Source organism: Lactuca saligna, chromosome 2 (assembly GCF_052625555.1).
Source record: "Lactuca saligna cultivar CGN05327 chromosome 2, ASM5262555v1, whole genome shotgun sequence".
Taxonomy (NCBI): domain Eukaryota; kingdom Viridiplantae; phylum Streptophyta; class Magnoliopsida; order Asterales; family Asteraceae; genus Lactuca; species Lactuca saligna.
This window is the reverse complement of record NC_136418.1, coordinates 72,317,487-72,333,728: the sequence shown is the minus strand read 5'-3', so window position 1 is coordinate 72,333,728 and position 16,242 is coordinate 72,317,487.

Below are 16,242 nucleotides of genomic sequence, written 5' to 3'. Positions count from 1 at the left end.
AGTTCGTAGTGTTCTCGTAAAACTATACCTATTATAGTAATCCCTAGTGAAATGCTCACTTGTTATGAAAAGTATAATTTTTTTGTAGTGCCAAAGATGGACACATATACCTACAGTATAAGCAGAGTGTTTGATTTACATATATACATAAATCATTTCTTATTTCAAAGATAAGATGTTATCGTGGTATATTGTGCATACGAAAGTTTCCCTATAATAGTTATAAATCACATATGATTCCATTGATAAAAAGTGTATAATGAAACTTTATATAACACACGGTAATAATCGTGTGTTTTACTTGTATTCCCCCCCCCCCCCCTCCCTTAAAAGCATATAAAAGTATTTATAAAACATTTAAACGTGTGGATTGTAGGGGTATGAACTCACTTGAAAGATTGAAAAAGGCGAGATGAAACCGAGTAGAATTTCGACTCGAGAAAGCGGATTTTCTCGGGATTCTCGGGAATCTCGGGAGCAGAAACGACCATCGGGACTTGAGCAAGGAAACTTGGGCTTTGGGATAGCACGTGCATGGAAAAAAAGGTAAAAACACAAGAAAGATGAAAGGAATTGGACCTTTTCTTCGGAACCCTCGCATCCCTTTTATAGGGGGTGGGAACCGCCTCGGTACGTTGGGCGTACACATGCGTCATGCGTGACAACTTCCTCGACTGCCTCGGAAATTAAATGCCGAAATTAAATATAAAATTTATATTTTTATTATTTAATAAACTTCAAAAATTCATATCTTCTGCATACGAACTCCATTTTCGACGTTCTTTATATCCGCACGTAGGTAAGACTACACTCTACAACTTTTGTTTAGATGCCGTCGGAAAATTTTGGAATTATTTTTATTATTTATTTTTAAAAGGTCGTGGTAAGAAAATTTCGTTAGAAATTCATAACTTCATTATCCAACGTCTGTTTTTGCCAGACTTTTTACTGTTGAAAAACCATTGTTGAGACCTTCGATTCTCATTTAGGTCATTCCGGCCAAAAGTCGCTCGATCTCCGTTTCGAGTTTTTAGCTGTCTGTCACTAAGACGAAATTGGAAAATTCGTAACTTCCTTATACGAAGTTAGATTTGGGCGTTCTTTTTACGTACGATCACGGTTTAATGACATCTAACATAGTAGGTAATTAATTAGAGACTTTTGGACATTTTATTTTTCGAAGTTAATTTCATTATATCAAAAGTAGTTACAATACTTGACTTTTTAGGTCGGTACATAGAGTTGAAATATCGGGTTCTCACAGGATCCAAAGGAGAAGAAGAAGATCCAGACTTTTGGGGTTAATTCAGAGCATATAGAGGTATTAAAACTCGAACCTTTGCTATTACCTCAATTGAATCTCCATAAAAGCCTAATCTAGTCATTTTTTGGCCATTTGTATAGTTACTAGTGAGTGGGGGCATGTAGAGATAGAAGAACATCAGACCTAGTTGTGTTTGAGCTCCAGAAGCTCAGATTCACCAGCTTTATTAGGCCAAACGTTCATGCAAACCCTAGATCTACACTTTTGGCTTATTTAGGGCTTGTAGTCCTCATTTGATCATGCATGCACGCAAAGTTGAGAACTTTACGTGTAAAACCCACTCTAGGAACCCAGATCTATGAATTGAATGCCTTGGAATCGATAAAAATCGACGATATAGTTTTGTCATGCAAGCAACTTGGTCAGTTGTTCGTCAGACTCGACGAGGTGAGTCGCGAGTCCCCCAATTTATCTCTTTGATAGATTACGAGTGGAATCAGTGAGTAGGAGGTGGACTCAGTGAAATGGGACACGAATTCAGTAATGGAGGGACTCGGCGAGCCTACGCCCATACTCGGCAAGTCCAAAGCAATCTTCTTCCCTCAAGAACAGACTCGACGAGTTGTTCATACAACTCGGCGAGTCACAGACTAAACGTGTTCATGAGATGAGGATGGACTCGACGAGTTGTTCATACAACTCGGCGAGTCGGATGAAGTTAAACTGGATGTCATTATCGAAGAAGAACTCGTCGAGTCCTTGGTAAACTCGACGAGTAGTAGCGAGTAATGGATAAGAAGAGAGTATAGGGACTCGATGAGTTAACAGCCCAACTCGGTGAGTCCGTTCAACTGGAAGTTGAATTTAACCAGGAAGTTGACTTTGACCAGGGGTAAAATAGTCATTTTACCCTCAGTTCAGTTATCGGTATTTGATTTAGTGTTTATGGGAATTGTAGTCGGGGAGGTCCAGAGCAGCAGTCATCCAGTTTCGGATTTAGCATCTCAGCAGTCAGAGTTCCGAGGTGAGTTTTCCTTCCAGTAGGAACGGGTCTACGGCCACAATGCCAGTCTGTCCAGTTAGCAGTAGTTCTGGACTTTGGTTTGATGCAGTAGTTCAATGTGCTTGATGTCTTTGTGATTCAAGCATGTCTTTATGTTATGTGTTCCGGACTTCGGTCCAATGTAGTATGCAGTATATATGTGTTTATGCTAGTTGATATGTTTACGTTATACTATGTTATGCTCAGTCAGTTTCTCGGACTTCGATCCGATGCAGGGGACAAGGTCCCAGTCAGTTTCGGATTTTGTTCTGATGCAATTAGTTCCGGACTTCGGTCCGATGCAGTTTTTGAACTTCGGTCCGATGCAGAGGGCAAGACCCTGGTTAGTTCCGGACTTCGGTCTGATGCAGTTTTCATACTTCGGTCCAATGCAGTGGGCAATGCCCAATATGTGCTTATATGTTTTAGTATGGTATGTGGTAGTTTGGGGGAGCTCACTAAGCTTCGTGCTTACAGTTTTCAGTTTTGGTTTCAGGTACTTCCGCTAGCAAAGGGAAGAGCTCGGGATGATGGCATCGCACACACCACAACTTCAGTTTTATCCTGGGAGTTTATTTCAGATATTGTTATGACTAATACTGTTTTGTCTTGACACAGTTACTATGACATTTGATCTACTCATTCCATGGTTTTTATTATATATATGATACTCAATGATTTGATTTTTAGTAATATTAAAAAAAAAATTGGGTCGTATTTTGGGTTGTTTCAAAGAGATAAATCAAAATTATTTTCAAAGATCATAGATCTTACTTGCTGAACGATGCTTCTGCGTGGTGGAAATTGGTTGCTATGTAGTAAAAGTTCGGCTCAACATCTCCATCGTCTTCTTCTGATTGCGATGACTAGTAGTCTTCATCACATTCGATCGACTGTCATGCCATAAGACACATATTCTTTCTAGTACTCATATCATCCTCGTCTACAGAAGACCAGTACCCTTCAACATCTCTTGACGTATTAGTAACAAAAGCTTTCTCACTAACTGCTAGCTCTTGAGCTCTGCGAACATAGTATGTAGAATCTTTAACCTTCGGCTTCAAAGAGGTTTCAGCCAAACAATCTTTAGCAAAATGGTTACCGTGTCCACACTTATGAAAAAGTATCTTGGTTTTGTCTAACTTCGGAATTTCATGGGATTCCGATGGGTGACTTGATGAGGTTGGGTTTGTAAGCAGGTGGGTTCACTAATGGTTTAGGAAATGGTTGAGGATTATTTTAATGAGGGGTTTGGAATCAGTTTTGAGAACGTTTATGACTAGGAGTCCATGGATGCTTGTATTTCATGGACAATACTGCAAACTCCTGTGGGAACAAAGTTCGGACTCAGCTGGATCGAGATCAAGATTTTTTGGATGGTTCAGAGCAGGTGGGGTGGGTGGAATTGGGAAGATTGGTTAAATGGACAAAACATGTGGAATAGTTCCAAAGTGATTTGAAACAGGTGGTTTTGGAATAAGTGGGTTAACACAACTAACCAAGGAAAGAGCACCTCCGGATAGTTCTCTGAACGTTTGTGCAACATTAGATTCGTGGCCTTGTAGTTCATCAAAGAGTTAATACAGCTTCAGTTTCTTCAGAGATCCATTACTCTCAAGACATGACTTGATGTTTCCCCAGCCTTTTCTGAGGCTATTGATAAACTTCAGATTGTACTCAAAAGGAGTTCTGATTATACCGTGTGCAGTAATGTTGTTCACAATAATTTGATACCTATTTAAAGTTGAGACTACGAATTCACCTGGAGTAGTAGTGAAAGTATCAAAAGCATTGACAACCGAAGCCAGACGTTTATCTTTGATATTCTTAGACCCTTCAAATAGAACTTGAAGAGTGTTCCAAATATCTTTTGCAGATTTACACAACTTAATGTGCTCAAAGAGAGATGGAGGGACACCAAACACCATCACGGAAAATGCAATTTGGTCAGCATGCAACTTTTCAATGTCTGCAGCAGTAAGTGGTGTTCGGCATTGATCTTCTTGGCCCATGAGAGATGCAGCAACATCTCTTACCATTTATCTAACCAGAACATGAGGACCATCTTTCACAGAACTCCATATTTCTTCACCTTTCCCTTGCCAACTAAAAATCTTTGCATCCTAACTTTCTAGTAATCATACGCTTCAACAACTAGTAGTGGGTCACGAGAAGAGCAACACATGCTATTTGATATTTGTATCAAATACTTTTGTTGAGTTTCATTAGGAGCAGCCATTGAAGTTAGAGTATTAGAGTAGAGCAGTATATAGAAGAACTTTTATCCTAAACACATAAATGATTCAGATACCAAGGTAATCTCAGATCAATAATAATTTGTTCTTATGGATTTAAAGGACAACAACTCAAACTCTGATACCAATTGTAATAACAAGATTCAATGCGCATACAAGGTTTGAAAACTCAAACCTTGAATTAACTCTTTAAGATCAATGGTTGCTTCTAATAAGTTGGTCCCGTCAAGTCTAGTAAACCAGTCAAGATTTGAAGATAATATTCAACAAAAAAAAAAAATGACATTGATCTTCAGGTTAACACAAATAGAGGTTCAATAAAAATGTTATTAAATGCAACTTTTGTTCTTTATTTATGAAGTTGAGCTATTTTTTATAAAATGAATGATAGCCATCAGATGCTCCCTTATCTACGATTTAGGGTTTCTATTGTGGCCACCTCCGCCTCTCTTTTTCTTTATCTTTTACCGAAACAGTAAGATACATACTTAGTTTCACCTTTATCAACTGTAACTGGCTATCTATTTGTTATTGTTGATTATATATTTTGCTTTTTCATTAATGTTTGTGTCCATTATCACTCACTTTGGATTTTGGAAAATTTAGAGCATAAATCAGTTATTATCACTCAATCGTAATGTAAAATCATCTACGAAGTACTTAATATTGACCATTTCATTTCTTGGTCATAGTGGCATTTTCAAGATATTTACTAGCGTAAATAGTAAAAAAGGTAAAAACATTAATACCTTTCGCATCCTGTATATTTACATTTGTTGTATGGTTTTGATGGGACCGGAGTTTGGGATTGAGATTTAGTGATGAATTAAAACTATATATGGAAATTCAAAAACAACTACATGAACAACTCGAGGTATGCCAGTTAAATAACATCATATATATATATATATATATATATATATATATATATATATATATATATATATATATATATATATATATATATATATATATATATATATATATATATATATATATATATATATATATATTCCCTCAAAAATTTAATACCGAAAATGATCAATTTGCTAAAAGTTTTTTTTGTCTATAGTTTTCATATCCAAAGAAACTTACAGTTACCAATAGAAGAAAAAGAAAAGTGTTAGTAAAAATAATTTAAATCAGTAATAAACATATTTGTGTTTAGGAAATTGTTTTCGATAGTATTATTACTCATTCAGCCAATTTACGCATATGGTAAAAATAAAACGAACAACCCGTTAACAGAGAAAGTAACAAAGATTTTTAATTTCAACATTTTTACAAATATGACATTTTGTATTTTGTTTGAGCAGATGGTTGTACCGAATCAAGTGAACACTATGTATTTAAATGGTTCACTCCATTTAGCCCCTACACTTGGTAATTTCTAAATCTTAAATTTATATCTTTTCTCTCATAATTACAAAACTTTCCTTACATCTACTCTAATAAATGAAAGTTTTTGCTACATGTCACACTTTCGTTCAATTTGTCAAATATCATTTTCTGGTTATTTTGAATTTTTTTTTTCCACATATCATTTTATGAGTTTTTTCTATTTTAACAAATTTCACATAATACTTTAATATAATAATTACAATAAATGTAGTAATAAATAAATATCAACTTTATTAATGGATTTACATTCTTATTTCAAAATTCCCAAATTAAGGCTCATTATTTTATTCTGTTTATTTATTTAAATTTAAAAGATAAAAAAATCAGTTTTAATAATTCTTTATTTTTTTTATTTTCTTATAAATCCAAAGTTTTAAATATTTAGACATTTATATTTAATTTTTTTTATTAACTCATATAATATATAAATCTTATACCTAATATTATAATAAATACAGTGTTGAAACCTAGTTTTATTTAAAGGTGATAGTTGGTTACATGCTTCGACAAATTAGATAATTTTACATTGTAATGGAAACAAACAATATACATACATTGGAAAATCACCCTCACTTCGATTGGCATCTGCATTATATATGGTGACAAAAAATAATAAATATAACTAATTGGCTTAGAACTGCATCCCCTGCAAAAATTTATTGGGTATTGTTTGTTTGCTTTTATTTATGTTTGGTTTGAGGGTCAATTTGCGAAGCTTGTTGTTCTATTGGCTGGGTTTTCTTCAAATTCTACAGTAATAACAATTTTTTTTTTGTAACTTTCTATTGTTATTGCGTTTAGGAAAAGCATTTTGCATTAAACTTCTAATCATTCAAACACGCGTCAATGGTGCTGGTGACCTTCATCTAGTTTATATATGAATATACATATTCATATATGTATTCATATATGAATATGATTTGTTCTGTCAGACTGGTACGCTGGAGCGCTTAAGCAACAGATTTAAAACAAGTGGTCTGAATTCAGGTGATGATTCAAAATGGTGAGGACTGCGAGGACAATTCTCCACTATCCATTTCGATAAAAGGTACAAACGTCAAACCCAAATACTTGGCCGTGATGCGTTCGCATGCGAACAACTTCTGTGTTAACTAATACACACTCGATAATTTAATCATGTGTGACGAATGTTAATGGAACGTCATTTAAGTGTGTTTTACTATTTATTTTCGCTTTATTTTTTACTTTATTATTATTATTATTATTATTATTATTATTATTATTATTATTATTATTATTCATTAAAAGATAAATATGTTTTAAATAGATATATACTCGCTTTTAATATTTTTAATTTTTTTCTCGTTTTTTTTTTTCATTTTTTCTATTGTTTTTTACATTTTTTTAAAATTATTATTATTATTATTATTATTATTATTATTATTATTATTATTATTTTAGATTTTTTTTTTAAATAGCTTTACTGTATACCCGATGGTACTAGTGTTTTTGTTTAATTTTTGATTTATTTTTTGTTATTTTTAAACTAAAAATTCGTTTGAGTTTTTAATGTTTAACAATTATAAAATTTTAAATAAGAAGAATATTAAAATCATATTATTTAATGTTCATACTTTTTTTAATCATATTATTATTGAATCATAAAATTTTAAATCAAATTATTTTGAATCGTAGTATTTTGAATCAAATCATTTTTTAATCATATGATTTTGGATCAATAACATATTCAATTAAATAAGGTTCTTGTTAAAAAAATTATAGATCATTATATATTTTGAATAATTTAATATTGATTCATAAAATATATAATTAAGAATTATAAAATATTTGAGTCTAAATATTTTTAGATCATAACAAATTAAGGTTCACAAACAAGTTGAATCAATTTTTTTTATTTTGAATCATAAATATTTTGAATCCTTACATTTTGAATCATATATATATATATATATATATATATATATATATATATATATATATATATATATATATATATATATATATATATATATATATATATATATTCTGAATTTTTTTTTTTGGAAAAAATAGCGAAAAAAAATAATAAATAAATAAATAATCGATTTTTAAATTATTTTTTCAGAGTATTTATAAAAAAAAGTTGCGCTTTTAAGAATATAGAGTTAATAAAAAAGATTTGAGACCTCTAAGTATTTTTTTATGTATTTTTATAATTTTTAGGGTTTTTTTGTTTTCTATGTAACCTGTCCATATATATATATATATATATATATATATATATATATATATATATATATATATATATATATATATATATATATATTACCTTATAAAAGAAATCTTACTATTTTTATAAATATAATTAATATAATAATAATATTTTTTTAAGACGTTTAAGTCTTTAAGCTTAAAATACAACCAACTATTAGTATAATAATATTACAATATATATCTTGCAAATGATAATGCTAGGGATACAAGTATTAAAAACACATTTAAATTAGTATTTCCTTATTTTTAGGGGTTGAATTAGTATTTTCATCAATTTTTACCCAACTTGTACTCCTAAAATATCTCTTCTCTGGCATCTGGTGCATTCAAAATCTGAAACATTTCTTTTCGACAAATCATTTTAAATTTAAAAACTGATTCAAATTGGAGTCTCATAATCTTTTGCATAAAATATAGTTGACTGGAGACTAATTCAAATCTTCATCTCCTTTGCCTCCATGGAATCTACCACCACAATATTTTTTGGTTTTGGCATTGCACTTTTTATTTTTGTGAAACCAATCGATAATGGGGCAACTGTTCTTAGAAATATAACATGTCTCCGAATGGAACTAATTGTTTGAAAGAAATTATTCGTCGCCGCCGCTTTGCGCGAGCAAATGGCTAGTGTGTGTGTGTGTGTGTGTGTGTATATATATATTAGAATTAATATTTCTTAAAATTAAAAATAAATACTTTTAAAACTTATTTTAGAAAAATTATTTTTACAAAATCACTAGTACATTGAGTAGAAGTATCTTTTAAAATTTTATGATTTTTGGAAAAAAAATTTGGGGTTTTGTATAAAAAAAATTTTAAAAATATATTTTTTTTTTCAAAATTTCATGATTGTGTTCATTTTATAGAAAATTACTTTTTAAGAACTTTGTTTTCTTTTCAGATTTTTTTTTTCAAATTAAAAAATTTATGACAAAAACACAAAATTGGTGGAAAAAAAAACATACCAAATGAGTGCTTGACAAAAGAGAGAGATAAAGAAAGAGGGGCGGAGGTGGGGGTGGGGGAAGTGTGTTTTTTTTTATTTTCCTCTTTCGTTTTACCCATTTAATATCAAAACAATTAAAGTTTGCCGAAAAATGTCAAAATCTCATACATAATTACAAAAACATCATATCATTTCGCGAGTTATTGACGATAAATAAATTCAAATCTTGATTTTTTATTTTTCTAATTCTACGATGAAATTTTATCCTCGCAGTCATCACTTATTTTTGAGTCATCACTCGATCTTTCTATAGATAAGTAAACAGCTATCACATGAAATATGTTTAAACCCATCATGTCATGCCTCAAATCGACATAACAAGATAATCACAAGGAATTATGCATGCGGTAACCAAGGAATAAGTTAAAACGCGGTTGGATTTGAACGGAAAAGAACACCAAGTCACTATTGCTTCCACTAAAGAAGACACATTTGGATGGAATCCGAGATGAATAAATTGTTTCTAAATCAAGTGTGTATACATGAGAGGAGGGAATGGATGCTATATTGGGAATAAGATATGTGTACCATGGTTAAAAGGCATTGGCATAAAGGAAAAAGCAACACCATCATTGAAGTGACATAAAACGGGGATAATCCAATACAACTTGGACTTGATTCATCCATATCCCCTTCTTGTTAGCCTATGTATGCACTATGCCTTATGGAATTTGGTGCAACTTGTTTCTGGATGTCGTGGCCTTGTATCTAGCGGCCCAAGCTTGTATTCACGTTCATTTTTAATCTTTTATGATCTTTTATATTATTCATTATTTTTTTATGTTCAGTTGTTTTATTTTTAAAATTTACAAATCTTTGTTCTTTGTTATACAACCGATGTTTTAGATAGCACGTGGTGACTAGGACATCATTTATAAGGACACAATAGACTAGCACATAAGTTTTGATTATTCAATCTCTTAGTTTTCTAACAATTTTTTTTGAATGACAGTTTAACTGGTTAGATGTTAGTGTTAATAATATTCTAATTTCAGTTAGCACCGATTGAACCTTACATCTCCGTATCCTCGCAAACAAAGAGGTTATGCCTCTGACAATAGCTATTCCCAATTGGCTTTTTTTTTTTTAATAAATAACATATGTATGTTGATTAACAAAACATAAAAAACATTAATTTGATTATACATATACATATATTTTATAATGATTAATATACAGACAAAATATATGAAAACTCAAATTTGATTATTCAATCTATTAGTTTTTAATAACTAATATATGTATTTTATTTAATAAAATATAAAAAAACAGATAATCAATATATGTTTATATTATTTGTATTTTGATATTTGGAGATTCCCAACAATAGATATTATATAGCTTTACAACAGAGTCCAATAACTCATTACATTATAATCTTATGATCAAAAGATGTATAGAGTTTAAGTTTTAAAATGATTGATTTACCATCTTGAAAATGTTAAAGATTTAGCTTCTTGTTTTCTTTCCATCTGCATGTAGCATAATATTTTTTATTATTGTCATATATTTTGTCGAAATCGTAACTTCGGTTTTTTGAAATTTAGAAACCGCACCGTTCGATTTTATGCGGTTTTTTATTGCGGTTTTTTGCGGTTCGGTTTTTTTTGCGGTTTTTATTATTATTATTTTTTTCGTTTTGTCTTTTTATTAAAACTCAAGTAACTCAGTGAATTACTTTGACTCAGATGAGGAGTGCTAATCTTTTATTGGATATAAATTGATACCACCACCTCTTGGTTCGAAATCAAATTACATAACCACTCATTCAACATGTTTCTAATGCTTCAATATAATACGAATTTAATATAATATTTATTTCACAAGTACATAGGACAATATCAATTAATGTATTCTTAAAATTGATAATATATCACTAGTACTATTCATATTTAAATGTTAAAAAAATGTCATAAACATTATTTGTTATTGTACATACCACTAAATGTATGCTTAAAAATATAAAGTCATCATCCTATAGATAAGATAGATATTTACATTTATAGAAATTTTAATTGTCATAAATTCTTGGTTCTTATAAATATCAACAATATATATATATATATATATATATATATATATATATATATATATATATATATATGTATATATATATATATATGTGGTGCGGTTCGGTTTTTTGCGGTTTTTGCGAGACTAAAAACCGCACCGCATCGAGTATTTTCGGTTTTTGCAAAACTAAAAACCGCACCATCGGTTTTCATTTCGGTTTCGGTTTATGCAGTTTTTTCGGTTTTTTTGGTTTGCGGTTCGGTTTTTGCTCACCCCTATTCACTCTTTTCACAAGTCTTTTGGTAATGGATTCGTCACGATAATTTCAAAAGCAGAGCACACAAAGGCAATGACCTGATTGCGAGGTACGTTGGTCGAGTGTTTTTAAATTAATTTTTCACAATTACATTAGGTAGTTAATGTTTGTAGGTTTTGGATGTATACATATTTTATTATAGGGATAATGACTTAAAAAGGAAATGAAATTTCAAAATGTACAAAAAAACTATTATATTTTTTTCAGTACACAAAATATCATTGTTGTTTTTTTAGTGCAAAAAATATCATTAATGTTACTATTTGTACATAGAATACCAACGAATTACACATGTGTTCAAATAAAATATTGTGATAACTAGGTACTTCAGGTACATGGAAAAATAACTTAACTGCATTGTTGTCGGATTATGTAGAACACAATCACCGAAGATCATGAACCGTCATATCAGTTCACAATAAATATGCAAATCTGTTTCATTCCTTCACTCGATCATTCTTGTGGAAACAAGAGAAGTAAGTGTGTAATAACCTTAGGTAAACATTCTTGCTTCCCGATCACATTTATACCTCAAACCTAAAACATATGTACATTATATAGATGAACATATTATACATCAATGTTAGCCGTTTATTAGTGTTGTGACACAAGAGAGACACAAAGGAGAAACGAGTGTGACGTTATATCATGAGAATTCCTAAATGTGGATTTAGATACAAATTAATCGAGTGATCGAATGAAAGAAAGTACACAACATGTGTGAACTGGTACGACGGTGCTTAATCTCCGATAACAATGTTCTATATAATTCGGAAACAACGAAGTTAACTAAAGGTGATTTGAAAAAACAACAATGGTTTTTTTTTTTAAATTTTGGAAATTTCAATGGTATTTTTTGTACGAAAATATGCACTTCGTTGGTATTTTGTACACAAATGATATAACTCAAATGTATTTTTTATATTAAAAAAATAATTATATTTTTTGAACATTTTGGAAACTTTGTTACATTTTTAAGTCATTTTTTCGTTTACCTGAGGTAACCGGTTACTATAAGGTTTTATTTGAATACATGTGTACTTCGTTGGTATTTTGTGTACAAAAAATATACATTAATGATATTTTGCGTACTAAAAAAAGATAATGGTTTTCTTTTTTGTACATTTTTGAAACTTCGTTACCTTTTTAAGTCATTATCCCTTTATGATAATTAAGAGAATATGTACTCTAGAATATGAACTAAGTTATAGTAATTTATAAACTAATGATGTAAATAATATGTAAAAGTACATATCTTGCGTAGTAATTCAACAAATCGTTCATATTAATTGTCAATAAATAAAAAGTATTATAAATTATAATAATCACCAAAGGGCCTTTTGCCTAACGGTAAGGAGGGACACTCTCAAATGAGAGGTCATGAGTTCAAGTCTTATTAGGAGACATATGTGGTTTTAGGAGTACAGGTTAGTTTGCCGGTTAAAAAAAATAAATTATAATAAACTTTAATGGAAAATAAAGTTTCCACTTGTAATTTGAGAATCATGTACTATACGTTTTCAATTATTAAATGATACAAGTTTGGAAGGCGATGCATGTCACACCCCCAAACCGAAACGGCAGAAACGTTTGGGGGTGGGTGACGTCATGTGTAGTATCACAACAAGTGCATCATAGTAATCAAAGTAAACACAACCATTACATTAAAATATGAATATTTACATATGTTTGTTTCATTGTTTTAGTACATCAAAAGTATAACAAAATACGAAGACATGACTCTATACGCTCCGTCTTCTCAAAATGTTGCGGGAGTACTTGACTACTAGTTTCCTGAGAATACAAGCGATTTTGAAAGAGTATCAGCATTAAGTTGGTGAGTTCATAACCGTCTGTTTTAGAAAACTGTTTTGTGTCCTTTCGAAAAGTGCGTTGTGTGTCTCCAGAAAACCTTATATTTTCTTATGTAGTGAATGTTAAGTAATAACAAATGATTCTTACTAGTTCCTCCTGCGAGTACTTAGTATATACAAATCATAAACAATTCAGATCGGACAAACAATTGATTTTGTGGTTCTGCCTCAAGCCCACAACCAAACAAGGAACAGGAAATGAGGCGGAGTCACACATTACACTGCAAGTCGGATCTTCAAGTATATAACCCTTAAGTATTCACTAGATACTTACAAATTCTAAATGTATTGGTCCTTTGATAACTGTTGATATTTTTCCTTAAGAAAATTTAGTATTTTCTAACATGTAAGTCCTGTTTGAAAACCCTAGCTACCACCAGTATGTATAGTAGTTTTATTAATTAAAATAAAACCATGTATCGTATCCCTGAAATCCTACCAGTGTAGTGTGTGATAGTTCTGTTAAATAAAATAAAACTAATGAAGAAAGGAATCCCGCAAAAAAAGGTTAGATTATACTATTGTGAGTTCGTACAACCATGCTTGATATGACTGATGACCTCGACGACATTCTTCAAGCGTCGTACGATATGATATTTGTCACCCCAGACATGCTTGCCTAACTGTAGCTAGCAGTTTAAGTGTGAGATTGTCAGTCCCTAATAGATCTATTCACAAATCTCACGCTCTCCCTCCAGGAGACTCTGGTTACACTAAATGTTGAGGATTTTACCAGTACCCGGAAGGGTACAATTGAAGAGTTGTCTCACAATCCTGTATTAACTAGTTTACATGTAGTTCTGTATCAGTTTCTCATAATTGAAACCGCTCGTTTACTTCGTAGAGTATTAATAATTATATTTAATAATTATTTGGTATTATACTCTTGTTATACGAAGGTAATAATGAATATCATAAATTAAATCTTTCATAGTTTATATGTTTGCCCAAGTATATAATCTGAATCGGTAAAAACTGTAAAATGAATTCCCCAAAATATATCAATTATAGTTTGCCTGAAATGTTATGTACTTGGCTTGTGAATTGTTTTGAAAACTATGAAATTATGTTTTCTAGTCGAAAGCATCCCTTATGCTCAACATATTACAAAATGGATAAAATATTTAAATATTTTATAAGAATGTGGAAATCGTTTGATTGTATCAATTGCATAAGTTTTAAACTTGTTCAAATCCTTTTGTTTTAGTTCAAAAAATCATTTGTGTTTGGCTTGTATCCCCCTCTTGAAAATGTTAAAAACCATAAAAGTGTAGGGTATGAACTCACTGTTAGTTGTGTGCAAGCGCCAGATCAAGGAACTGGAAATGAAGAGCCTCAAGTTGTCGTATATGGCACTTAACGGAATCCTAATAACAATTAAATACATATATGTATCTAAATTAGCGATTTCGTTAGATAATTTGTTAGAAAAACACGTGCTTTCAGTTAAGGAATGTTACCGGGACTTGATTGAATCGGGGAAAACGAGTTTTCAATCTAATTCACCACTTAGGAAGGGTTTGCGGCTGTGAAGGGGGCTTATGGTCGTGAACGGCCTCTTGAAGGGTTTACGGCCGTGAACTGATTGCAGTCTTTGAAGATTTGAAGATATGAAGGGTGTACGGTCGTAAACTCAAGAATAAGGATGTTGGATTTGGTGAAATGCATTTTAGACGCTCCAAAACAACCTCCAAAGGTGATTTCTTGATGATTTTTGGAAGAAATGAGGGTGTTTTCGGGTTTACGGTCGAGAGTTAGAGAGATAGAATGAGAGAGTTTTCGGCCAAGAAGGTTTAAATGAAGGTGGGGTTGGGTTGCACCTGATCCCACATTGGCTTGGAAGGAGAACGAAACATTTCCTTACAAAGAGGTGTGGATACCTTCCTTGTCACCACGCGTTTTGAAGCCGTAAGAGCACCAGATCCCATTAGAACTTTGCAGTTAAGCGTGCCCGGGCGAGAGCAATTCATGGATGGGTGACCCCCTGGGAAGTTTTCGTGTCGGGAGCCCAAAGTAGACAATATTGTGCTACAAGCCATATGGGGATGTTACAAATGGTATCAGAGCTATTGTTTATAGTGAACTAAGTATACCGAACCTTACATGGTATACAACTATAAACACTAAACGAGCCGGAGTGCTCTTAACTAAAAGTATACTTTTAAAATATAAGTATTTTATAAGAAGTATACAAGCATACATACGTACCATAAACAGTATCATGAGTAGAACAAAACAAAAGTAGTTGGATGTTGGATGTTAAACCTGGATAGTTATGTAATCTTGTCTGGGATCAATATAGCCTGATCAACTATATTTGTTTGAGACATGAACAACATGTGTTTGGGAGTGACTTTGGTGTTGCAGCAAGCCAAAAACTTACCAAGCTATATACAACAAGATATTGATAGAAGAGAGCATACAACTTAAAATACTATAGGAGTATTTTAGCTAGAGCCAAATACAGAGTAGAGATCCATTCCAAGTGTTACTAGTTATTTCTTCCTAGAGATAGTTTACTTGTATTGGTAACCTTTCTCTGTTTATCGCTTAGTAGAACACTTTATCTATCAGGCTGAGACATATCTTATTTCATATCTCTTGATTCAAAAATCTAGGGAACTTACCATCCTCTTCTTCCTGATTATTTTTAGAACAAGATGCCTCCGAAGAAAAGACCTAACAGAAAGAACAACAATCCCTTGACAAATACGACACCACCACCTCCTCAGTTCAACCCAGCCATGTTCTAAGCAGCACTCACGGCCACTGTGGCTGCCATAATGTCGCAGATCAATTCTGGCGGCTCTAGTGGGTCGGGAAGTGGTACCCATCC